Consider the following 25416-nt stretch of genomic DNA (forward strand, 5'->3'; position numbering starts at 1 on the left):
GGGGCGGGGCTGTCCCGCGCGGGCACAGCGGGGCTCGGGAACACACCGGGGACAAGAGATCAAACTCCATCTGCTGCCGGTGTGCGCGTGCACGCCCCGGACACACGCGCACACGCACGCACACACAATCACACATGCAAACATGCACAGGACGTATGCGTGCACACACGCACCCAGAGCCAGGCACGAGTGCACGTTCACACACAGAACCGGACACGTGAGTGCACATGTGCGCACGCACACAGAACAAGACACAAGTGCACGTCACGCGCACACAGAACCAGACACATATGTGCACATGTGCACACACACACACAGAATCAGACACATACGTGCACATGTGCGCGTGCACACAGAACCAGGCACATGAGTGCACATGTGCGCATGCACACAGAACCAGACACTTATGTGCACATGTGCGTGCGCACACATAAGACACATTAATGCACATGTGTGCACACAGAACGAGACATGAGTGCACATGTGCGCGCGCGCACAACCAGACACATATGTGCACATGTCCGCGCGCACAACCAGACACATATGTGCACATGTGCACGCACACACACAGAACGAGACACATGAGTGCACATGCGCTCACACACACAGAGAACTGACTGCTACCCCATGGTCCTAGCCCATGTGGGTAGGAGTGATGCGTGCAGGAGAAGCCGCGATCACCTGCTGGCAGGCTACCAGGCATGGGGGGCCTGCTGGAGGAGACGGGGGCGCAGGAGGTGTTCTCCTCCATCCTACCAGCGAGCGGACATGGAAGGAGACGAGCGACCTGCATTGGCGAGGTCAGCTTCAGACTTTGGCACTGGTGTCTCGAGCAGGCTCTGGCTTCCTGGACAACGACCCGCACATCACGACGAGGGACGTGCTCGGGTGGGATGGGCTGCACCTTTCCCCCTCTAAGGTAAGCGTGTTTTCTCTTCTAGGTTGGTGGAGCTCCTCCGGCGGGCTTTAAACAAGGTCGTTGGGGAAAGGGGAAGACGTGGCCAGAGGAAGCCTCAGACAAGCAAGCCAAGCATCGCCTGCAGGAGCAGCCCATGCCAAGCCGATGGCAAGCGAAACAGGTAATCAGGTGAGTGACATGGGCCTGGGTACCGCTGGGATAGGGGGGCAGTCCATTCATCCTCAGGAGGCCTCAAATGCCTCTATACAGCTGCCCGCAGCATGGGGAACAAGCAGAGGAACTAGTCCTCCTGCTAGCCAGCACCAACCCAGACATAGCGGGGCTCACCGAAACGTTGTGGGACCCAACGCATGACTGGGCAGTGAATATCAAGGGCTACAGGCTCTGCTGGAAAGACAGGAGATGTAGGAAGGGTGGGAGTGTGGCGCTCTATGTCAAGGAGCAACACATCCACACCCCATGGTTTCAAGCACAGTAAAGCAATGTCCACTGATGAAAGCATAATAAATCTATTGTGTGCCTGCTTCCTTACTCATTAACTCAAATGCTGATCCTTTGGACGGGCTACTCTGAGCAGTGCTCTCTCACGTAGATATTACAGATTGCTGGAGATACTTACTCACGACAGCTCCCTTGTTGTCTCTGTGACTCCAATGAGCTACCCCACCTTTCCAGCCATCATCTGGCTCTGAGGAGGGGGAGAGTTTCCTCCACTTCCCTCCTGCTGCTGCTTCTCTGTGGTCCTGGGCACCAGGTGCTGAGGGCTCCTCCAAGCTCTCGGGCTCCCAGGTTGATTTCCTCATCAGTACCAGAGAGGCCAGCTGGGCACTCAGCCCGGGGAACAAACCTCACTCTGCCTGCACACCGCACCACTTCCCCGCCACACTGCCTCTGTCCCCTGCCAGCACTGGACGTCCGGCTATACCGGCTGTCTTGGCACACCTGCCTGTGTGCAGCAAGCACACGCTTACCAGGCAGGGTTGCAGCTGCACCTGTTGCTCCTGCCACTCTACGGCCATGGTTCTTGTGGGTGTGCAGGGAACACCACCAGCCCTTATCAGGCCTCTCTGCTTTTTTCTGGTGCTCGGGGTTGTCCCGGGGGTTCCCATTCCCAGGTTTCTCACGGAGACAGGTCCCAGGATCCCACAAAAACGAAGCAGAGAAATGGGGTCAGCAGTTGAAAAATCCTCGCTGTCAGATGTCTGTTGAAGCTTTGCAGACAACCGTTATACAAAAGGTAATGGCAGGGGAGAGGAATGAGATAAGGCACGAATGTGAAAAGAGTGCAGAGACTAAGAGAACAAATTTGGGTACAAGAGCAGGCAGAAGGGACAGAGTTGAACCCAAACGGGTCAACTCAGCCTTCAGTACCTCCCAACCCGCAATAGGGAAGGGATATCCTACTCCCCAAGCACCCAGGGGCTAGTAGGATGAGTCTGTTTTGACTATTAGAGGTGTCCAACCATTCAAGCGTTAGTGGGAGACAAGGGAAATAATGTTGATTGACACTGGAGCCTTGATCAGCATTTTTGCAGCGGCGATGGGTTCCAGTTGGGGTTCTGATGGACCCCGAATCATTTGCAACTGCAATGCTATAGCGGAGAGCTAGAGAAAGCACTGGTCAACAGGGAGTGAAAGTCAAGGTAGAAACATGCAATACAGAAAGAGAAGCCAGGAGGAGAGAGCGAGAAGGGAATTTTAGGAACGACTCCTTTACAGCAGGGAGAGAGACAACGCAGCTTCAGGGAGCTCAGACACAGTTAAAAGACTGTGTCCCACCCTGAGATTGAGGACTGGGGATGTGTGCCCCTGTGCCTAGTGTAATAACGGGGGGGACATGGGAATAATAAGTAATGTTATTGCATACCTGCACATTCTTTTGTCTGCTTTAGTTCATTACTAACGTGCATATGTTGCAAGGCATATTATTACAGACTGCTGGACGTGTAAGGGTCTGCACTCATTGTAATAGGGGGTGAGAAATATCTTTGCTGCCTTCCCCTGCTCCCCAGGAACAGTGCGGCTGTCCTAGAAAGGAAAGTGTTAACAACTTGTTAAGCACAAAAAAAGGTGGTTATAAAGACTGGGTGTGTGGCTATTAAGGTTTTGCTGTAATTGATAGGATTAAACAAGACAAATAAATGAAAGCAATTCCTAAGGCAGGGTCAGAAAATAAGTTAAAATGTGGCAAGACAAAGGTGTCTGTCTTGATTGAGCTACCAAACCCCCTCCCACAAAGGCAGTGTAAATATTCACGAGAAGCTGAAATAGGATTGTAACTTGCAATAGCTGGTTGATGAGTCAGGGAATGAGCCGCTGATCTGACCTGCTGTCTTGGGAGGTCTGCTTCGTGCCTGAAGCCTGGATCCAAGATGTCATGGAGGGATTGCAGAGGCTCATCCAGCCCTCTGACTCCTACCCCATCCACGTGGGCACCAACGATGCTGCCAGGGGAGACCCTGGGCATATCAAAAGTGACTACAGGGCTCTGGGTGCAAGGGCGAGGGGGTCTGGGCCGCAGGCCATGTTCTCATCAACCCTTCTGGTCAAGGGAAAAGGCCTGTGCAGGAGCAGGTGCATCCTGCAGATCAACACCTGGCTGCTCACGTGGTGTCACCAGCAGGGCTTTGGCTTCTTCCACCATGGGTTGCTCTCCCAAGAAGAAGGATTGCTGGGAAGAGATGGGATCAACCTGATGAAGAGGGGAATAGCGTCTTCACAGACAGGCTCGCTAACCCAGTGAGGAGGGCTTTAAACTAGGGTGGCTGGGGGATGGAGACCGAAGCCCTGAGGTAAATGGGGATGGGGAGACCTGGAGGAAGAGCAAGCAGGACGGGGCAACAGGGGAGGTGCTCTCATACTTCCTAAGAAATCAGGGCAATCAACTCATTACCTCAGGTGCCTGTACACAAATGCACGGCGCCTGGGAAACCAGCAGGAAGGACTGGAAGTCCTTGCACAATCACGGCACTATGACTACAGACCACCAGACCAGGAGGAAGTGGTGGATGAGGCTTTCTTCAAACAGGTAGCACAAGTTTCCTGATCGCAGGCCCTGGTTCTCATGGGGGACTTGAATCACCCTGACCTCTGCTGGGAGGGCAACACAGCAGCGCACAGGCAATCCAGGATGTTTTTGGAGAGATGTTTTTGGGGACAACGTCCTGGTGCAAGCGCTGGAGCAGCCAACTAGGGGCTGTGTCTTCTCAACCTGCTGCTCACAAACAGGGAAGAACTGGTGGGGAATGGAGTACTGGATGGCAACTTGGTTGGTAGTGACCACGAGATGAGTGAGTTCGGCATCCTGAGGAAAGGAAGGACGGAGAGCAGCAGCGTAAGGACCCTGCACTTCAGAAACACAGACTTCGACTTGCTCAGGGAACTGATGGCAGGGAAGCCAGACCGAGGGGGAGAGGAGTCCAAAAGAGCTGTCTGTATTTGAAAGAAGCCTTACTGAGAGTGCAAGAACAAACCATCCCAATGCACAGAAAAATTAGCAATAATGGCAGAAAACCAACTTGGCTTAGCAGGGGTCTTTTCAGTAAACTAAATCACAAAAAGCGGCGTATAAGAAGTGGAAATTTGAAGAAATAACAAGGGAAGAGTATAACAACATTGCTCGGGCATGCAGGGATGAAGTCAGGAAGGCCAAAGTGCACTTGGAGTTGCAGCTAGCAAGGCATGTGAAGGGGAACAAGAAGGGTTTCTACAAGTCCATTGGTAGCAAGGGGAAGCGTGGGTCCCTGACTGAATGGGGGAGGCAACCTTTTGACAGAAGATGCAGAAAGGCTGAAGTGCTCAATGCCTTTTTTTGCCTCCATCTTCACAGGCAAGGGCAGCTCCCACTCGACTGCACCGGGCAGCACAGCCTGGGGAGGAGGTGAGCAGCCCTCAGTGGTGAGAGAGCAGGTTAGGGACGATTCAGAAAACCTAGAGGTGTGCAAGTCCACGGGGCCAGATGGGATCCACGCGAGGGTGCTGAAGTGATTGCAGAGCCACTGGCCACCATCTTTGAAAACTCATGGTGATCAGGAGAGGTCCTGGATGATTGGAAAAGGGCCAACACGGTGCCTATATTTAAGAAAGGGAAAAAGGAGGATCCAGGGAACTACAGACCATAGATTCATAGATTCATAGAAGTAGGGTCAGAAGGGACCTTGTAGATCTTCTAGTCCGACCCCCTGCCTGGGCAGGAGGAAAACTGAGCTCAAGTGACCCCAGCCAGGTAGGCATCGAGCCGCTTCTTAAAGACCCCCAGGGTAGGAGCCAGCACCACTTCCCTTGGAAGTTGGTTCCAGTTCCTAGCTGCCCTGACTGTGAGGTAGCACCTCCTGATGTCTTGTCTGAACCTACTCTCTGTCAACTTATGCCCATTATTCCTTGTTACTCTGGGAGGCGCTCAGGGGAACAAGGTCTTTCCTAAACTTCGCTGGTCCCCTCTAGGAAGTTTATAGACGGTCACCAGGTCCCCCCTCAGCCTGCTCTTGTGGAGGCTGAACAGGTTCAGGTCCCGTAGCCTCTCCTCGTAGGGCCTGCCCTGCTGCCCCCTGATCATGCGAGTGGCCCTTCTCTGGACCCTCTCCACGTTGTCCACATCCCTCCTGAAGTGGGGCGCCCAGAACTGGACGCAGTACTCCATCTGCGGCCTGACCAGTGCTGCATAGAGGGGGAGGATCACCTCCTTGGACCTGCTCGAGAGGCATCTGTGGATGCAGAACAAGGTGAGGTTAGCCCTGCCGACTGTTCTCACATTGTCGGCCCATGTTCATTTTGGAGTCAATAATGACTCCAAGATCCCTTTCTGCCACTGTGCTTTTGAGAAGAGAGTTCCCCAGCCTATAGGTCTTCTGCTGGTTTCTACCGCCCAAGTACAGCACCCTGCACTTGTCAGTATTGAATCTCATCCTATTCTCATTTGCCCACCCCTGCCACCTGTCCAGGTCCTGCTGTAATCTGTCCTTCCCTTCTAGTGTGCCCCCCTCACCCCAAATCTTGGTGTCGTCTATGAATTTAAACAGGTTGCTCTTCACTCAGTCATCCAAGTCACTAATAAAGAAATTGAACAGTGCAGGCCCGAGGACCGAGCCCTGGGGGACCCCCCTGCCCACATCCCTCCAGGTCAAATATGACCCGTCCACCACCACTCTCTGGGTGCAGCCCTCCAGCCAATTGGCGACCCATCTGACAGTGTAGGCATCGATGCCACAGTCACCTAGATTTTTAATGAGGATGGGGTGGGAGACAGTGTCAAAGGCCTTGCTGAAGTCCAGAAAGACTACATCCACGGCGACACTTGCACCCAATGAGTTTGTGACCTGATCGTAGAAGGCAATCAGGTTGGTCTGACAGGACCTGCCCCTAATGAGACCGTGCTGGTCGCCCCTGAGCATCATCCCCAATGCCGGCCCATCACAGATGTGCTCCTTGATGAACTTCTCAAAGAGTTTCCCCAGGATCAAAATAAGACTGATGGACCTATAGTTGCCCGGGTCCTCCCTCTTCCCTTTTTTAAAGATGGGGACCACATTGGCCCTCTTCCAGTCGTCCGGCACCTGGCCAGAGCACCACGAGTGCTCGTAAAGCCATGCCAGGGGCCCCGCAATAACCCCTGCCAATTCTCTCAACACCCTGGGGTGGAGAACATCTGGACCTGCTGATCTGAACACGTCCAGCCCCTCCAGAAGCTCTCCAACCTGGTCCTCCCTGACCCTAGGCTTGGTGGAGTTTCTCCCAAGTCCATCCTAAATCTCGGTAGGGGAGTCCCAGTCCCTGCACAAAAAAACAGAGGCGTAGAAATTGTTAAAGAGGTCTGTTTTCTCCTCTGGTGCAACCACCAGATTGCCAAGCATATCCTGCATTAGGGTGGCCTTCTTCATACTCCCTATGTGTTTAAAAAAGGACTTTTTGTTATCCTTGAGAGCAGTCAGCTTCATCTCAGTCCCTGTAAAAATCATGAAGCAGATCCTCAAGGAATCCATTTTTAAGCGCTTGGAGGAGAAGCAGGTGATCAGGAACAGTCAGCATGGATCCACCAATGGCAAGTCATGCCTGACCAACCTGATTGTCTTATAGGATGAAGTGACTGGCTCTGTGGATTCAGGGAGACCAGTAGATGTGGTGTACTTTCATTTTAGCAAGGCTTTTGATATGGTCTTCCACGTTTACTCAAGCAAGCTAAGGAAGTACGGGCTGGATGAATAGACTGTAAGGTGGATAGAAAGCTGGGTGGAGCATCAGGCTTAGAGAGAAGTCATCAATGGTTTGACATCTAGTTGGCAACTGGTATTGCATGGAGTCCCCCAAGGGTTGGTGCTGGGGCTGGTTTTGTTCAATGTCTTCATCAATGTGCCAGAAGATGGTATAGAGCGCACCCTCAGGAATTTATAGATGACACCAAGTTGTGGGGAGTAGCAGATATGCTGGACGCTGGGCTAGGACTCAGAGTGACCTCGACAAATTGGAGGATTGGGCCAAAAGAAATCCCATGACATTCAACGCGGACAAGTGCGAAGTCCTGCACTTAGGACGAAGCAATCCCATGCACCGGTGCAGGCTGGGGGTGACGGGCTGGGCAGCAGCTGTGCAGAGGAGGACCTGGGGGTGACAGTGGACAATAAGCTGAGTGGGGTGGTGAGGGGTAGATATTGCGGGGGCAAGGGGTGTTGCCCCAGGATTTCTTTTACCAGAGACCCCCAGGGATTGACACGGCCCCTCGATCAATTTGGTATCAAGTGAACTTTATTACTCTATTAGTAACCCCTAGGCTTATTACACGTTTATTTTCCTTGCAATACGACCTGGCAAGTAGTTCCTTAGACGTTACAGCAGAGACCTTCGGTGGTACTGGCGTCAGATCCTGTGTTGGGTGTGAGGGGTGTTGCTTTCTGGGTTGCTTGTTACTCAAAGCAGGAATCCCAGGGCTGCTCCTGTCTCCCCAGGGGGGCAACACAAACACACGCTGTCTCCTTGTCCGTCCACTACTTCTGTAACTTTCTCATCTTAAACTCTCCAGTCCTCAAGTTTCTTATCTTTTTAGATAAGGTACTCGAGTCCCATTCTGTTTTTGGTGTCCTTCTAGGGAAACTGCTGTAGCTGGTAGCCCACCGTACCAATCACAGCACTCATTTTTCCCGGTGCCTTTAAGGCACTCTGTACAATTTAATTGCTTAGTTCTGGGAAAGCCTGAAGTTACGCTAAGAGCCTACTACAGGGGGGAGCAGGCAGTCAAAGGGTCTGCACTCGTAGCAGCTCCTTCCCGAGAGGGGAGCCTGGTGCCAGCTCTGCTGAGGTCCCCTGCCAGGTCTCCAGAAGGCTTGAGTGCAAAGCCTGGCTCCCAAAGGCTGTTCTTGGTCCAGCCTTGTGTCACCAGGAACCAGGCCAACCCAGATAGTGAGGCTGAATGGGCTGCTGGCTGCATGGCTCCCTTGTGTGCTGTTAGCTATAGACATGGGGCCACTTTCACTGGGGTGGCAGCCCCTTGATTGCACACAGGGATCCTCTTCATGCTCCCCTCTGCAGCCAGGACAAGCTGTAGCCTCCAGGCCTTGAGCCCAGAGGGAATCCCGACCCAAACAGGGCCGTGGAGACTTTCAGGGCAGGGCTGACCAAGTGGCTGAGGAAGGTAGGAGCCCCCAGTGCCCAGACCAAGCCCCTCGCAGGGTCCACGGCACATAGAAATAGCATTTTCTTTGGCTGGGGGATGCTGCCCAGGAACTCAATGGGTGACCTGCCTATTTCTCAGCCACCTCTGAGCCCGATGCTCCCCCCGAGAGCTCACACATTCAAAAGAAACAGGCAATCGGTGTGCCCAGGAGGAAGGGTCTGTTAGACCCCGACTCCATGCGGCGCCCAACGACTAGGGAGACGACGATGCAATTGCTCATGGATCCTGGTACTCATTAGCCAGAGCAAGCAGGGAGCTAACATTACTTGCACACATTGCTCGCAACAGCCTTATTCAGAATGGAGACAGCTTCGGGCGAGCTCCCTCACAGACACCCAGTCTACGAACACAGGGAGCAGCCCTAAACATTAGGTTTTTCACATTTTATACACCTTGGTTCATACCCATTAACATTGTCCTGCCTTCATCCCTCCTTTTGTTTCACCCATTTCTCCTCCCATCTCAAGCTCTGCCTCTGCTTACTGTTTGCTTCATTAGCACAGAATTACCTATGCATTTCCCTCATTTACATGCCTCTCTGCTAGAAGCACGTGCATAAGGCCATGAACTCGGGTACTCTTGGGCAATCACTGGTTCTTTCTGGTTTTCTGCTGACTCCTTCTTCATCTCCAAGGTCTTGCTTCTGCTTTATCTCCTGATGATAGCTGGTGGGCTGCATAGATTCATAGATTCATAGATTCTATGGTCAGAAGGGACCCAGTGGATCATGGTGCCCGACCCCCTTGATCTGTTGGTCATGCACCTGCTAATACACCACAAGGTGCGATTGGCTTCGTAGATGGCCTCGTTACACTGCCAGCTCATGTTCATCTTGGAGTCAACTATGAGTCCAAGATCTCTCTTGGCCTCTGAGCTGCTGAGGAGGTCATCCATCCCCCAACCTATAGGTGTGCTGAGGATTCCTCCTCCCCAGGTGGAGTACCTTACATTTATCTTTGTTGAATTGCATCCTATTTCATTCTGCCCATTGGTCTAACCTGTCCAGGTTGGCCCGGATCTACTTCCTGCCCTCCGGTGCATTAACTTTGCCCATAACTTGGCATCATCTGTGAACTCGGAGAGGGTGCTCTCCACACCCTTGTCCAAATCGCTGATGAAGATATTAAATAACACCGGTCCAAGGACCAACCCCTGCGGGACCCCATTGCCCACCTCCCTCCAGGCTGAGAACGACCTGTCCACCACCAAGAACGACCCGTCCCCCACCATCTTGTTCTTGTTCTTCTTACACAATGGGCTGTAACACTATGACCTTGTTTAGAAAACTGCTTGCCTAAGCATTTGCAAGCTGAGTCTTAATATATCATTCTGCCTTGTGACCAGCAGTGTTGCTGAGACACAGATTAAAGCCTTGTTCCAGCTGCAGATCCAATGCTCCCTGAAAATCCACATAGTGTTACCCTAACAGGGTCCATTTAGGGGACCAGGATAAAGTTCACCAGAGCAGAGCAACCCCATCTGGGATAGCACTCCCATCTTGGGAGGAGCCTTACTTAGATCCCAACTACCCTCCTAACCGTGTCCATCAAGGGGTAATGTGGGAGTGTGAGTGCCGGTCGTCAGGCCCTGGCCCTGGGAGAGCGGCTGTCTGCGATACAAATGTTCGCTGTCTTGGCACGCCCCAGTCCAACCATTTCCTCTGGTCCCTCCCCGCGTCACCCCGATTCACCGCATACAGGACTGTGTTTCATGTCCCCTACCATACTTCTCCAAGGGGAAGGTAAACGTCCAACTGCCCCCCGGGCCCTGAGACAGTCTCCCCTAGGGCCCTAGCGAAGATTTGGAAAAGCAGCCATGTCCTCAGCCATCTTGAGCCTTTCAGCCTGGAAAGGAGCCCGTCATCTGCAGCCCTGGCTGGGGACGAGGGTTTGGTGGGTCTGTCTGTCCTGTCACCCCTGGGGCAGACCCCAGAGGCCCGGGTGGAGGTGGGAGTAAGGGGGAAAAGCCTCCTGCTCCTCGGGCACCGGAGACCTGCCCTCGGAGCCACGAAGCACGCTCATGCCCCAGCCAGCCCCTCTGCAGCACATTTTGCATGGTTGGAGCAGCCATGGGCTGCTTCTAGCTGGGGCTGTTCTGACCGTGCCAAATGTGCTGTGCATGAATAATGTCCTGAGCAACATACCCCAGAGCTTTTTGCTCCAGGGCACACATTCAAATGGTCCAATAAGCCCCAGAGTTTATTAACTGCATGTGCAGACACACACATGCTGATGTTCGGTGCTCTCACCAGTGGCTTTGCATGCCTGTGGGGAGGGAAAGGCTTCCCCTGGCTGGGAAAGAAAACCTCAGCAACACCCAAAGCTGAGAACAGGTGGGGGGAAAGCATTTTATTATTAATAATTTACTTTTGAAAGATCCTGGTCTCAGGCCAAATCATCCAAACCAGTTCCCAAATCTATCAACAGAGAAGAGCTCAGTCACTCAAGTCTGTGTGGTGCTACCCCAGGCAAGTCTCTTCATAGATTCATAGATTCATAGATGCTAGGGTCGGAAGGGACCTCAATAGATCATCGAGTCCGACCCCCTTCCTTCCCAGGCTCTTCCGTTTGGGGCCGTAGATACTCCCAAATCCATGGCAGGCATCCGACATGTAAACCCCAAGCCCTGACTGCCCTGTCTGTAGGCCATGCGACAGAAGCAGCTGGGATTAAGGAATTTGAAAAGGAAGAGTTCTTGTACACATGATGGGGTTAGGCCTCACAGGTTTCATTCTACCGCACCTAAATTGAAATGGTGCGTTTTAATTGAAACGGTGTGGCTTTACGAGCACTCGTGGTGCTCTGGAGAGGTGCCAGAGGACTGGAAAAGGGCCAGTGTGGTCCCCATTTTCAACAAAGGGAGGAAGGAGGACCCAGGAAACTACAGGCCAGTCAGTCTTACCTCTGTCCTGGGGAAGCTTTTTGAGAGAGTTATCCTGGCGCATGTCCGCAAGGGGCTGGCAGGGGAGGTTATGCTTAGGGGCAACCAACACGGGTTCATTCGAGGCAGGTCCTGTCGGACCAACCTGGTGCCTTCTACAACCAGGTCACAAAATCCTTGGACGCAGGGGTAGCCGTGGACGTAGTCTTTCTGGACTTCAGGAAGGCCTTCGACACTATCTCTCACCCCATTCTCATTAAAAAACTAGGGAACTGTGGCAATGACACCTACACAGTCAGATGGGTCGCTACCTGGCTGGAGGGCCGCACCCAGAGAGTGGAGGTGGATGGGTCATTTTTAACCTGGAGGGATGTGGGCCGTGGGGTCCCCCAGGGCTCGGACCTTGGGCCCGCACTGTTCAACATCTTCATCAGTGACTTGGATGAGGGGGTGAAAAGCACCCTGTTCAAATTTGCTGATGACACTAAGATGTGGGGAGAAGTGAGCACGCTAGAAGGGAGGAATAGGCTGCAATCAGACCTGGCCAGGCTACATGGGTGGGTGGATGAGAACAGGATGGGTTTCAACACAGACAAGTGCAAGGTGCTGCACCTGGGGAGGAAGAGCCAGCAGCAGACCTACAGGCTGGGAACTCCCTTCTCCTCAGTGCAGAGGCAGAAAAGGATCTTGGAGTCATTATTGATGCCAAAATGAACGTGGGCCAACAGTGTGGGGACGCGGTTGGGAAGACCAACCGCACCTTGTCGTGCATCCACAGATGTATCTCGAGCGGGTCCAGGGAGGTGATCCTCCCCCTCTACGCGACACTGGTCAGGCCGCAGCTGGAGTACTGTGTCCAGTTCTGGGCGCTGCACGTCAGGAGGGATGTGGACAGCACGGAGAGGGTCCAGAGGAGGCCACCCGCATGGTCAGGGGCAGCAGGGAAGGTCCTATGAGGAGAGGCGACGGGACCTGAACCTGTTCAGCCTTCACAAGAGAAGACTGAGGGGGGATCTAGTGGCCTGTTACAAACTAGTCAGAGAGGACCAGCAGGTATTGGGGGAGTCCCGTTTCCCCCGAGCACTACTGGGGGTAACAAGGAATAACAGTCACAAGCTGGCAGAGGGTAGATTCAGACTAGACATCAGGAGGCGCTACTTCACTGCCAGGGTGGCTAGTTTCTGCCATGGCAGGGGGGCGGACTTGATGATCTGTCAAGGTCCCTTCCGACCCGACCAGCTATGAAACTATGAAACTAAGTTTTTCCATCATGAGCACTCAGAAATCTCATAAAACACTTAGTGCACTCTCTTTAGCCAATAAAGCTCTCCACTGTAACAAGCATGGTGGACTTGCTGGGAGAAGGATTGGGCACGCCTTTTCTAGTCCCTATGTTTGGCTGGCTAAGGGAATCTACTTTCTGTGCTTCAGGCTTAAGGAAGCACCTCAAGTTCTTGCAGTAGGTCAAGCACCCTCACGGTCTACCAGGCCTGCACCCCAGTGGGCATGGGGCCCAGAAAGAGTCCAGACCCCCGGGTGGTAGCAGTGGTTACCCCAAGCTCACAGGTGTGCTCCTTGCTGCAGTGCTGGGGCTCCAGCCAGCGCTGGCAGAGCTGCCACAGGCGGCTGCAAACCTCCTGTGAGCCCTGATCCTCCTGGTAGCGGAGACGCCGAAAGAGCGGATGCCAGGTCTCTGGAGTGGGCTATAGGGTTGCAGAGGGCAGCTCAGCCTCACAAGGGTGTGGCATGACCTGCATCCCGTCCTGCCCCCAGCGCTCTTGGTGCTGGACCAGCTCCGCCGGCAGCTGCTGCTTTACTAGTTGTGGTGCCGGCCTGGGGAGTCCCTCCCTGCCCACAGTCCCGGTGACTGACCCCTTAGCTCCTGCCTGGAGACCCCCAGCTGCCCCTCAGGCTGCCCCAGGCTGGGTGGGAAGGCCCACAGCTGCAGTGGGCTGCAGCACAGCAGGCACGTCTCCCCCATCCTCACTTCCCGTCAGCCCTAGCACAGGCTGCAGGGAGCGGGCTGGAGGCAGAAATGCAACTGCAGCTCCCTGCCCCCTCCTCTGAATCTTGAATCCTTGAATCTTCCAGGCTGGAAAGGAGCCCGTCACCTGTGGGCCTGGTTGGGGACGAGGGTCCGTTTGTGCTGTCACCACTGGGGCAGACCCCAGGGGCCCAGGTGGAGGTGGGAGTGGAGGAAAAGCCTCCTGCCGTACACGAGATATTTGCTGCGGAGCTGCCCGATTAGCTCCGCAGTAAACATCTCTGCGTCTACACATGTGCCACTATTAGGGCGCACAAAATGAATCAACTCTGGAGCAGGCAAGTACTTGTAAATACTTTTTTGTGTGTGCAAGAACACAGATGTGGACGCTGCCTGGTTGCCAGGGGCATGAGGGTACTTCAGTGTTGAGTCCGGCGGCCAGCTTGCCCCGTGCTGAAGCACGCTCATGCCCCAGCCAGCTCCTTTGCATTGAAACACATTGAAATGTGGTGAGAGGAGCCCTGGGCTCCCGCCAGCCAGGGCTGTTCCAACCAGGCTCAACGTGCTGGGCACCAATAAACTCCAGGGCAATATACTGATATTCATACCAGGGTGTATATATTCAGGGTTCATGGTCAAACCGTGTGCCTGGGAGCAAAAAACGCTGGAGCAATAAGCCCTGGAGTTTATTTCTGCACATTAATAGCATGTGTGGACACATGCGCACTGATGTTAGCTGAGCTCACCAGCAGCTCAGCATGCCTGTGGAGGAGGGAAAGGCTTCCCCTGGGCTGGGGAAAAAGCTGAGCAACACTCTGATCCTGACCCAAAGCTGAGCAGGAGTGGAGCAAAGACGTATTTATTACAATTCATTTATTTTTCAAATGTCCTGGTCTCGGGCCCAATCAGCCGACCCAGTTCCCAAGTCTATCAACAGAGTACAGCTCAGTCATTCAAGTCTGGGTATAGATAGCCCCGCCAAGTCTCCTCCCTCCCAAACTCTTCAACCGTGGGCCTCGGATACTTCCAAATCCATGGCAGGCATCCCACATGCAAGCCCCAAGGCCAGCGTGGCCTTTGCGTGGACCATGGGACAGAAGCAGCTGGGATTAAAGAAGTTTGAAAAGGGAAGTTTCACGCCAGCAATCTCCCACTGCACCCTCCCAGTGACTCCCTGTGTGGCCTTGTCACATCCTCATTCATTCATGTCATTTATATTCCACTTTTCCTACAATGGCCCAGAGCAGCTCATCATCAGATAAAATAACCCAGAAACAGACCAGGAAAGTAAAACAAGTTCAAAAAGGAAGTCGACAACCGGCTTGAACACAGACCCTCCCCTTGAAGGACAACCCTAGTCTAGCTGTCTTTCCTAACCACCTACCCTATTACCGCTCATGGCTGCCCTTTTCGGTGCTGCGGAAGGAGATGGCATTTAAAGAAAAAAAAAGAGCTTGGAATTTAAATAAGAAGCTGCGATAATTTCCAAAATATGGAACCAAAATAAACGATCTAGTGCAATATATTCTCTTGGGTGGTGTGTTTTTTGCATAGTTTTTCACATTGTGTGTTGCTGGTCTTGGAATTTTTGGTTTTAAAAAGTGGACATTTTATTTTGGAAATTTGAAGCCATTTTTGCTACCAGCAGTTTTCCCCTTTTCACATTTCTCTCAGATTATTACAGGAAAGTCACAGGCTTAAAAGGCATCTGCAAAATTGTGCACACTGGATAGGGGTCATTGGCATTTTCTGCCCAGCAGCAGTCTGAAGTCTTGGGCAGAGCAGTTCAATGGAAACACAGCCTTGCTGTTCCCAGTCCTGAGGGGTCCTGTCCCATGAGCTCTAGGACTGGGTCCTGCTGGGATTCCCCTCTGAGCACAGATCCACTTGAGCTTGTGACTGAGGCTGCAATGAATTGTGCACAACCAGACACCGCTCACACTAGCCAAGGCAGGAGCAAGGACGCCCATAGAGACGACGTCCCAGAGCACAGAGGGGGTCATGCAGGACTCAAGGAGGAAGAGCACAGAGCAGAAAGCAGCAGGGACGTACCTCTGAGAAGAGACAAGTCCCATCCAAGAGGGAAAGGCTTCCCCTAGCCACTGCACCACTCCTGCAGCCCCCAGCACCCTCCTGTTATCTCCATCCAGGGGAGCTGGCAAGAGACAGAAAGGCCCCAGCCCCAGGCCCCAAACAGTGAGGCCAAGGCCACCAGTGATGGCAACATGAGGCGTTCACTTCCCCATGGGCAGTGGGTGGCAGCAACACCAGCCCCTTGAGCAGCCTCCCCCTACCCTGTTCCAGCCCCTTCGGCAAAGACCTTGCTCCCCACTGCTGCCTCTGCTCATGGCCGGGGCCAGCTCAGAGGTCTTGTGCCCTGCTCCTGTCCCAGAGGAGCAGAGTCCTGCAGCTGCCTCCAGTGCAAAGGCTGTGCTATGTGTGCTGTTGTCTCTGATCTCTACCCCACCAGGACCTGGGGCTTGGGTCTCTGGCTCATGTCCCCCTGCTTCAGCCTGGGCTGGGGGCAGCCCTGGGCACCTATCTCAGCCTCAAGGTGCAGCCCAGCTACCTGTCTGAACACGCTCCGCTGGCTTCTGCACACCAGAACGGTGCAGGGGCTCCCAGGGAGGGGAAGGTCTCTGTCCCTGCACTCCTCCCTCCTAGGAGGTGCAGCGGTCTGGCTGGACTCACCCTGCCAGGGGCCAGTGCCCTGGGGCTGCAGGGGTCCCTCAGGCAGCTGCACAGCAGTACATGTATCCCCAAAACCATCATGGAGCCAAACAGCGGTGGCACTAGCGGGAAGGCCTCGCCATTCCCAATGGGAGATTAGACGATATCTCCATACTTTCCTCCACTTCTGCAGGAAAGGCAGGACCCGCCACCGGCTGCATCTCCTTCACCCCGGTACCTCACTGCACTTAGAAAAGGGACTCTACTGCCTCCTGCCCAGGGGGTCCTTCAAACCAGCAGGGTCCTGGCTGCATAGCAGGACAGGGGAGGCCCCAGCTGGGACCAACTCCTGCTCCCAAGGCTTAGCCACGAGCCCAACATTGTGGTGAATGGCCTGGAAAGAGAAGGGCTGGGAAGTCACAGCGAGATCTGCCCTGGAAAGGGGTCAGGGCCCTGGTCTGTTCCCATTTCACAGCTCTGGAGAGGACCAAGAGACCAAGCACAGGATACCGTGTTCAGTTCTGGGGCTTTAGTAGCCGGGAATGCATTAGAGAGAACGACATGACGGGAGGGAGGGTAGGGGAGCAGCAGCAATCCAGTGGTGCACAGTTGTGGAGAGACAGAAAAGCAAAACAGGCCAAAAAGGCTTGGGGGGGGAGGGGGGCACGAGCAGCTCCATTGGGGCATGGGCAGTGCCTGGGAGAGGGCTGATGTGGTGGTGAGGAAAGGCACGGTCAGAGTGGAGGACAGGGAATGCTTTCCCAGCCATAAATTTCCTTGTTCCTGCTGTTCAAGAGCCTCAGGTACCAGAATCCTAGGACCAGGACAGAGGAGAACATTTGGAGGAGGCCAAGGACAGGCCCTAGGTGTCATCTGAAGTCAATAATTTTCAGGAGGGCACCCTACCATGAAGGCACTTCTTCCCCAGGAGCACTGACTGCTTTTAGAGACTGATGGGGAATGCACAAGCTCCCAGGATAATGCAAAAATCCTTCCTTTCTTCCTTGTCTCCTCCCCCAGCATTGGGACTGACCTCTGCATGAGGTGTTTCGTCTTAGCCCCTCCCCACAATCAAACCTTGGGGACCAGACTCTGGGCCCTGGGCGTCTGCGGTGCCCTACAAAGGACAAAGCCTGGGGGAAATCTTTCTGCAGGCCACCAGCATGGGGGTGCTTGTCCGAATGCAGCACTGGTGGGTGCTGAGCAGGCAGACATCTCCAACCCCTTCCTGCACTGCTGGAAGAATCAGGGATGCTTCTGGGTGTGCATGTGCTGATACTGGGACAGGTGGGAGGAACGGATGAAGCCCTTACCACATTCAAACATCAATCTAGCTTCGTCAGCGTGTGGACACACAGGTGCTCAGTCAGGCTGGAGAAGCAGATGAAGCTCTTCCCACACTCAGAGCACGGATGTTGCTTTCTCCCCGTGTGGATGCGGTGGTGCTGGGCCAGGCGGGAGGATCAGGTGAAGCTCTTCCCACACTCAGGTCACGCATGTGGCTTCTCCCCTGTGGAGTGGATGCGCTGGTGCTGAGCCAAACTATAGGATTTGCTGAAGCTCTTGCCACACACAGGGCACTGATGTGGTTTTTCCCCTGTGTGGGTACGCTGGTGCTTGGCCAGGCGGGAGGGGTAGGTGAAGCTCCTCCCACACACAGAGCACTGGTGTGGCTTGTCCCCAGTGTGGATGTGCTGGTGCTCGGCCAGGTGGGAGGACTGAGTGAAGCTCTTCCCACACACAGAGCACTGATGTAGCTTCTCCCCTGTGTGGATCAGCTGGTGCCGGGCCAAGTAGGAGGAGTAGATGAAACTCTTCCCACACTCAGAGCACCGGTGTGGTTTCTCCACTGTGTGGATAAGCTTGTGCCGGGCCAGGCTGTAGGAGGATCTGAAGCTCTTCCCACATTCAGAGCAATGATGTGGCTTCTCTCTCTTGTGGGTGTGCTGGTGATTGGCCAGCTGGAAGGAACGGGCAAAGCTCTTCCCACAGACAGAGCACTGATGTGGCTTCTCCCCAGTGTGGACATGGTGGTGCTTGGCCAGGTTGGAGGAGTAGGTAAAGCTCTTCCCACAGACAGAGCAATGATGAGGTTTCTCCCCTGTGTGGATGCGCTGGTGCTGAGCCAGACTGTAGGAGTAGGTGAAGCTCTTCCCACACTCAGAGCAACGATGTGGTTTCTCTCCCTTGTGAATGCGCTGGTGATTGGCCAGGTTGGAGGAGTAGGTGAAGCACTTCCCACACTGAGAGCACTGGTGTGGCTTCTCCCCTGTGTGGATCAGCTGGTGCCGGGCCAGCTGTGAAGAGTAGGTGAAGTTCTTCCCACACTCAGAGCAGTGATGGGGCTTCTCCCCTGTGTGGTGGATGTGCTGGTGCTGGGTCAGGCTGGAGATGTAGGTGAAGATCTTCCCACACTCAGAGCACTGATGTGGCTTCTCCCCTGCGTGGATGCGCTGGTGCTCGGCCAGGCGGGAGGAACGGGTGAAGCTCTTCCCACACTCAGAGCACTGATGTGGTTTCTTTCCTGTGTAGTGGATGCGTTGGTGTTGGGCCAAGCCATAGGATTTGCTGAAGCTCTTGCCACACACACAGCACTTATGTGGCTTTACCCCCGTGTGGGTATGCTGGTGCTGGGCCAGGCGGGAGGGGTAGGTGAAGCTCTTCCCACACAGTGAACACTGATGTGGCTTCTGCCCTGTGTGGATGTGCTGGTGCTCAGCTAGGTGGGAGGATTGAGTGAAGCTCTTCCCACACTCAGAGCACTGATGTGGCTTCTCCCCTGTGTGGATAAGCTGGTGTCGCGCCAGGTGGGAGGAGTAGGTGAAGCTCTTCCCGCACACAGAGCACTCGTATGGCTTTTCCCCAGTGTGGATAAGCTGGTGCCGGGCCAAGCTGGAGGGGTGGGTGAAGCTCTTCCCACACACAGAGCACTGACGTGGCTTACCCCATGTGTGGAAAAGCTGGTGCCAGGCCAAGTAGGAGAATTTAGCGAACTTCTTACCACACTCCAAGCACTGATGTGGCTTCTCCTCTGCAGGGATGAGCTGACCTTTGGCTACAGTGGGCGAATGGGTAAAGTTCTTCCCACACTCAGACCACTGATGTGGCTTCTTCCGTGTGTGCACGCACCTGTGCCTGGCCAGGCTGGAGGGCTGCCTGAAGCTCTTCCCACACTTGCTGCAGTGGTGCAGCTGTTGCCCCCTCCACACACACCGGTGCTGGGACAGGCCCTGCCAGCTGATGAAGTTCTCCCTGCACTTGGTGCAGCGGTATGTCTTCCTCCCCAAGTGCACGCGCCGGTGCTGAACCAGTGAGAAGAAATGGGTGAAGGTCTTACCACATGTGACGCAGCAGTACTGGAGATTCTCCCTGCGTACGTGTTGGTTCTTGACTAGCTCCGAGCTGCACACAAAGGTCTTTCCCCATTTGGTCAAGCTGTTTTGGAGCTGTCCAGGATGGATCTGGTGGTGAGCAGCCAGGGTCGAGAGGCAGGTGAAGCTCTTCCCACACGTGGCACGTACATGGGGCTTCTCCCCAGCATGTCTTATCTTGTGCAGAGGCAGGCGCGAAGGGCAGCTAAAGCTTTTCCTGCACTGAGGGCAGTGGTGGGCTCTCCCCCTGGGCTCGGTGGTGATCTCCCGATTCCCTCTGAGGCCCCCAACACTGCCTTGGTTTGCATGCAGTGTCTCTTTCCTATGGACGTTTGTCATGTGCCTCTTCAGGTCTGCCTCCACTAGAAACTGTTCCCGGCACCCTGGGCTCTTTCTGCCTTCTTTCCCTTCATCACTCTCATGCCCAACTGGAGATGGGACCTGGTTCACTGCCACATTCTCCTTCTGCTTTTGGGGCCTCTCCTGACCCTTGTGCCACTGATCCTTCACAGGGATCAGGGGGTCCATCTCACCCAAACTCCCTGGGGAAGCCCATGCTAGCTCCAGATTTGCAGGGCCTTCCTCAGGAGCCTGCTCCTCAGCTGTGCTCAGCAACCAGGTGCCTCCTGCATGGGGGAGAGATAATCCAGATTAGTCCCTGCCGTGCTGCCAAAGGGGTAAACACTGCTATTCCTTCTGCTGCGATGGGCCTCTGAGGAGGACTGGCCCATAGCACTCAGGAAAACAAGGTCTTCCTGACAAAACCCCATGGCTGGGGATGGGGATGAGGGGGGGCAGGTTCCTGTTCTAGTCTTCCCTGCTCGGTGCAGTTCTGAGCCAGACACTCAAGATTTCTGGAGCAGCGCTCAGCACCATCAGCTCAGGCCCTGCTGGGAGAAACACATGGGACATGTGAGTTTGGACAGTACCTGAATAGCTTCATGTTTTAATGGGCTGAGGATGAGACCAGAAGGATCTGATAAAGGGAAAAACGAGGCTCTCGAAAGGCTGCTGTATCCCACTGTGCTGGTAGGTGCAGGGGGAGATGACGCTGAGCCCTCCACCTGACTGGGCTGACACGCTCCACAAGCCAAATTACTTTGGTGAGACCCATCTGCAATGCTTGCCTTTGGGCAGTCCTGACAGCAGTATCTGTAGAAAAGGGCGAACAACCTTGTGGTGGATTTCTGGGGCTTGTCAGCAGTCAGGAGTGATTGCTACGTGCCTCCCCCTGCCCCAGCCTCTTCTGTGCATAAAAATCTGTGCTACGTGCCTCACCCTGCACCAGCCTCTTCTGTGCATAAAAATCAATTTTACTTCTTTTTTTTTTTAAATCATTGATGGTTTTATTTAAATCCATTTTTTCTTTAATTGTATCATTTGATTTTAAGATGTTTTTAAATAAAACCTATATATCGTTTTGAGATATAGTAGAGTTCAGATATATCCTAATGGAATAAGGATTATTACTTGTAATTATATACTATTTGAGACAATAAATTCGTGAACCTTTTGAGAGAAGTTTTAACAATTGGTCACAACAGGCCATGGGCTATATTAGGGGCCCAATTTTATGGGGTTCCCAGAGGCTCCTCTATAGATTAGTAAAGATTAAAGAAAACCACTCTACCCAGTAGGACTCAGTGCTCAGACTAGAAGATCCCATTAAACAGCTCTGTGATGCTTAGTTTCAGTTCTCAACTTGTTGATTTTTGTCTCCAGAGATAACATCTTTGTTAACAGCAGTATATGGAGTTGAGAGACAACAGACCTTATTACCCACTCATCAGCCCTATTATCCATCTGCAAGTTTGTGTACACAGATTCAAACTCTTACCTCTCTCTAAAAGTGCAAAGTTTCAAGAAGTTTAATGAATAGAGGATTGTTGGGAATAGAGTAGACCTGGGTGAGGAAGAGGAGTCTGGAGATAAATGCACGGAGGGAGTGGCAGTAGAAATAAAAGAGAAACATTCTGAGCAGACGACTCCAGAAGTCTTGAGGGATAAGTTTCTGACTAGAGCCTCTCCATTCATTTGGTAGAAGGGAAAACCTATCATGGCAGCAGGCTTGTGAGGCCATAAAAGAGACCCTGTTTTGGAATATTTTAATGAAGTTCATCTACCCATGGGTAAGACAGGCATGCGTGCAAAATGCAAACAGTGAAACAAAGAAATGCAAGGCCTGGTTGCCCAAATGAAACAACATCGTGAGATGTGCTCCTTCGCAGGAGGAAGCTGCTCTGAAGATGAAAGGAACATGTCTGAACATGCAGGATCTCCAGGTTAGTAAACTTCTTGTTTCCTGCTTCTTTCTTAAGGACTGCCTGCCTTCCCTCTCCATACCTTTTGGAAGGACTTCAAACTCCTTGAATTCTCATAAAAATGTCTGAGCTAAAACATAGTTATATAGCTGTTATTTAATGGAACTATCGTATTTTGAATGCATTTGTGATATAAAATAATGGCTGAAATAGGCCGATGTTCCTTTTAGTTTCACTTCTAAAATAATACTTAGTGCAACGAGTAATACTAAATGAGAAGTACTGTGGTGACTGCATTGACTTCTTTTGATCAGGAGGATCCATCCTCAACATACAGGACTCTGAATACCCATCTTCATCATCACCATCACTATCTACAGTTTTAGAGTTATCTGCTAATGATACCAGTGTTCCAGTCAAATGCATGGCACGTATTATATCATGTAGCAAAAAGAAAAAAAATGGCTCCATCATCCAGAAACAACCATAAATCTGTAATAAGGACCAGCAGATTACAGTGAGAGGTAAGTGATAAAAAAAATTGCTCAGTTTGTTTCTGCAACAAACTCTCCTTCCAGTATGGTTGAGAACACACACTTCATTGACATGGTTCAGTCATTACTACCAGGATACAGTCCATTTAAGAGAGCAGAGCTAGTAGGCAAGTTAGTGGATAAAGTGTATGACAAAAAAACTGAACAATGTGCAAAAAGTCTAGAGGGGAAAATTGTTAACCTGAGTCTTGATGGGTGGAGCAATGTCCTCAAGGATCCAGTAAGACGTGCTTGTGTGACAACAGAAGGCGGCACTGTCTGCCTTACAGAAACACTTGATTCATCAGGACATGCACACACAGCAGGATACTTGCAAGAAGTAACAGTACAAGCTATAACAAACTGTGGAAGAGAATTCAAGCATCTAGCACACAGCTTTGTCACAGACGATGCTGCAAACGTATCAAAGATGAGAAGAAACCTAGAAGAAAGCCCGAAGCTCATAACATATAGCTGCAGCACTCATTTGACGCACCTCTTTGCCAAAGACTTCAGTGCTCCAGAAATAAAGGGTAATGTTGCTGAAATTGCAAAATACTTCTGTAACGACCACTTTGCAGCAGCTGCTCTGAAGAAACCAAACTAACTCTCCCACAAGACATGCGATGGACTGTCAGTAGTGGACTGTTGTGAGCGATATATTGAGAACTGGCCTAATCCGATGACAATTTGTGAACAAAATTGTGACCAAATAGATGCAGGTGGCATACCCAAAGTGCTCGACATTGAGCTAAAGAGAAACGTAGAACGTGCGCTCACTATGCTGAAGCCTAGCTCTGTAGCCTTGAACAAAGTGCAGGGAAATCGCTGTTTTATTGCTGATGCTGTTGAAATTTGGAAGGAAATGAGTGATGGCGCAGGGCACTAAGAGGCCCGCTCATTTAAGGGCAGACTCTGCCTAAGGAGAGAGCCCTAGGAGCCAGGCAGAAACCCCACACAGGTGCAGGTTACTATGGCAGCAGGCTAACGAGGGAAGTAACCTGCACCTGCACCTGGTCAGCTGACCGGAAGAAGGCAGGGGCCTGGGCACATACAAACCGCAGGGCTGACGTTGGCAAGTGTTGGCTCTCCAGCAGCAGCCAGGGGAAGGAGCCTGCAGAGAAGTACTGTCCAGAGATGCTGTGGCCACCTGATATGCTGTCCTATAGGACTAATGGGCTCCCAGAGCTCACCAGGTACTCTGGGCTACAAAGTACTTAATGTTTGGGGAGAAGTTTGCAACTTTTAAAGGGACAGAGAGCACCCTACACTGTCTGTATTATGTTATAGCACAGGAGATTGTGTTTTCTGTTGTTATTTAAACTAGTGCACCAGGCCAAGGCTACTGGGGAGGAGGAGGCCTCACTGGGGCACACTACAGTGTGAAGACCCCAGCGCCAGTAAGGGAGCAGTAATGGGCCAAGGGCCCAGTGATGAAGGGAGGCTGAGCTATATCAAAGTCTCAGAGGAACAATGTTTGAATACCATCTGTTAGGTATGGGGTGCGATAAAGGGACGGTTTTGGAGTCGCGCATCTAGCCCGTAAGGCTTGGGGTGTCCTGCGAGGCACTTACTTAGAGAGGGACCCAGCAAGGGGTCTAAGAACGCACACGGCTTAGTGGGGTCCACCAGGACCATGACCTTGAGGGCAGCCCCCCTATCTATCATCTATTATCTTCACCATCAAGACGTGGCAGATGAGAATAGAAGGCGCCCATGGGGTGAAGCTAGCAAGGTCACAGGCATACCTGTGCTAGCAAGATACCCTAGGGGTATCACGGCTGTCCCTAGGGACCCCACCCCATGACAAGCGAGAACTTGAAAAGAGACCTATGCAATGACAGAGTTAAATTGCAGCCATTAAAACAAAAAAATCTAATAAATCAAGCAGAATTTCTTGCCAATATTCTCAATACTCTGTACCAGGATCAATCCTTAACTGCTGAAGAGGAGGAGTTGGCTATGACATGGGTATCCAGCAATCATCCCTCTATAATACCAACTATAATACATTTCAGGGCTAAGGGTGAACCATTCAGGACATGCATGTTTGCTGATGCAGTTTTAAAGAAAGCTACACCATTGAACTGGTGGAAGTCACTTAAATACCTGGATCCACCAGAGACTATTGAAGTGATAATCCTGCTTTAAACAACAGTAGCTTCTCCTGCAGGTGTAGGAAGAATATTTTCTTCCTTTGGACTAATTTGTTCTAAATTGATAAATCACTTGGCGACTGAAAAAGCAGGAAAGCTTATCTTTCTTTTCCAGGCTCTGAATAAACAGGAAGAGAAAGGTGAGGACTGGGTTTGCTGCACAACCCAGTATTCTTAGTTTCTCATGTTGACCTGGCTGAAATAATCCATTTAATTTTTGTTAAACGCATTTCAGATTTGTAACTAAAATAGTTTTTAAAAAAAATCAAAAACATGCATCGTTTTAAACAAACAAACAAAAAAAAGCATGTGTGTTTGTTGTTGAAGAAAAATATAAAAAATGCATAAGCTTGTTGTTTAATTCAATAATAAAACAATTTACATATCTGGTTTTGGTGATGGTTATTACTGTCCTCCTAATACAGCCTGGCAAAAATATCCCCTAAACATCCAGGATTAATCTAGTGAACTGGACACGGTTCACCTCCCAGTCACTTTACCAAAGCTACTTGAAGCAGATACTTGTGAATAAAACAACCAAATCAGAACTCAGTTTTGTGAGGTACCTGCAAAATTAATCTGAAAAAACTCTCAATATAACAAAAGGGTCGGTCAGTCTGTCTGTCTCCGGGCCAACTGCGCACGTGCCGCCGAGAGGGCGGGCAGCAACTGGCTGCATGGGCCAGGATACCCGGGCCCAAGTTTGTGCTGCTGCCGGGGAAGCCTGGCAGTGGGGAACATGCTCTGGACCCCCGAGCAGCGGGGCTTCCCCACCACCTCCCTGCCTGAGGGTGAAGGGGGGGAAATCATGGTGGTGGTGTCCCCCACCTCCCAGAACAGCCGGCAGGGAGGGGGAGGCAACAGGTAGGGAGGGGAGTGGGGAGGCAGGCTGACATGGGCCAGGCAATTGTGCAGGGCTGGCGGGGCAGGCCAGGAACGCAGTGCAGCGCTGCATGGGGGGGCCAATGCATGCATGTAT

The 25416-nt window shown here is 52.3% G+C and overlaps 1 pseudogene; it reads right to left on the minus strand.

Annotated features, from left to right (window-relative positions):
• LOC102372789 overlaps positions 1-25416 on the minus strand; it is a 39891-nt pseudogene that overhangs the window by 8569 nt on the left and 5906 nt on the right.

This window comes from Alligator sinensis, unplaced genomic scaffold (assembly GCF_000455745.1).
Source record: "Alligator sinensis unplaced genomic scaffold, ASM45574v1 scaffold1798_1, whole genome shotgun sequence".
Classification (NCBI taxonomy): Eukaryota; Metazoa; Chordata; order Crocodylia; family Alligatoridae; genus Alligator; species Alligator sinensis.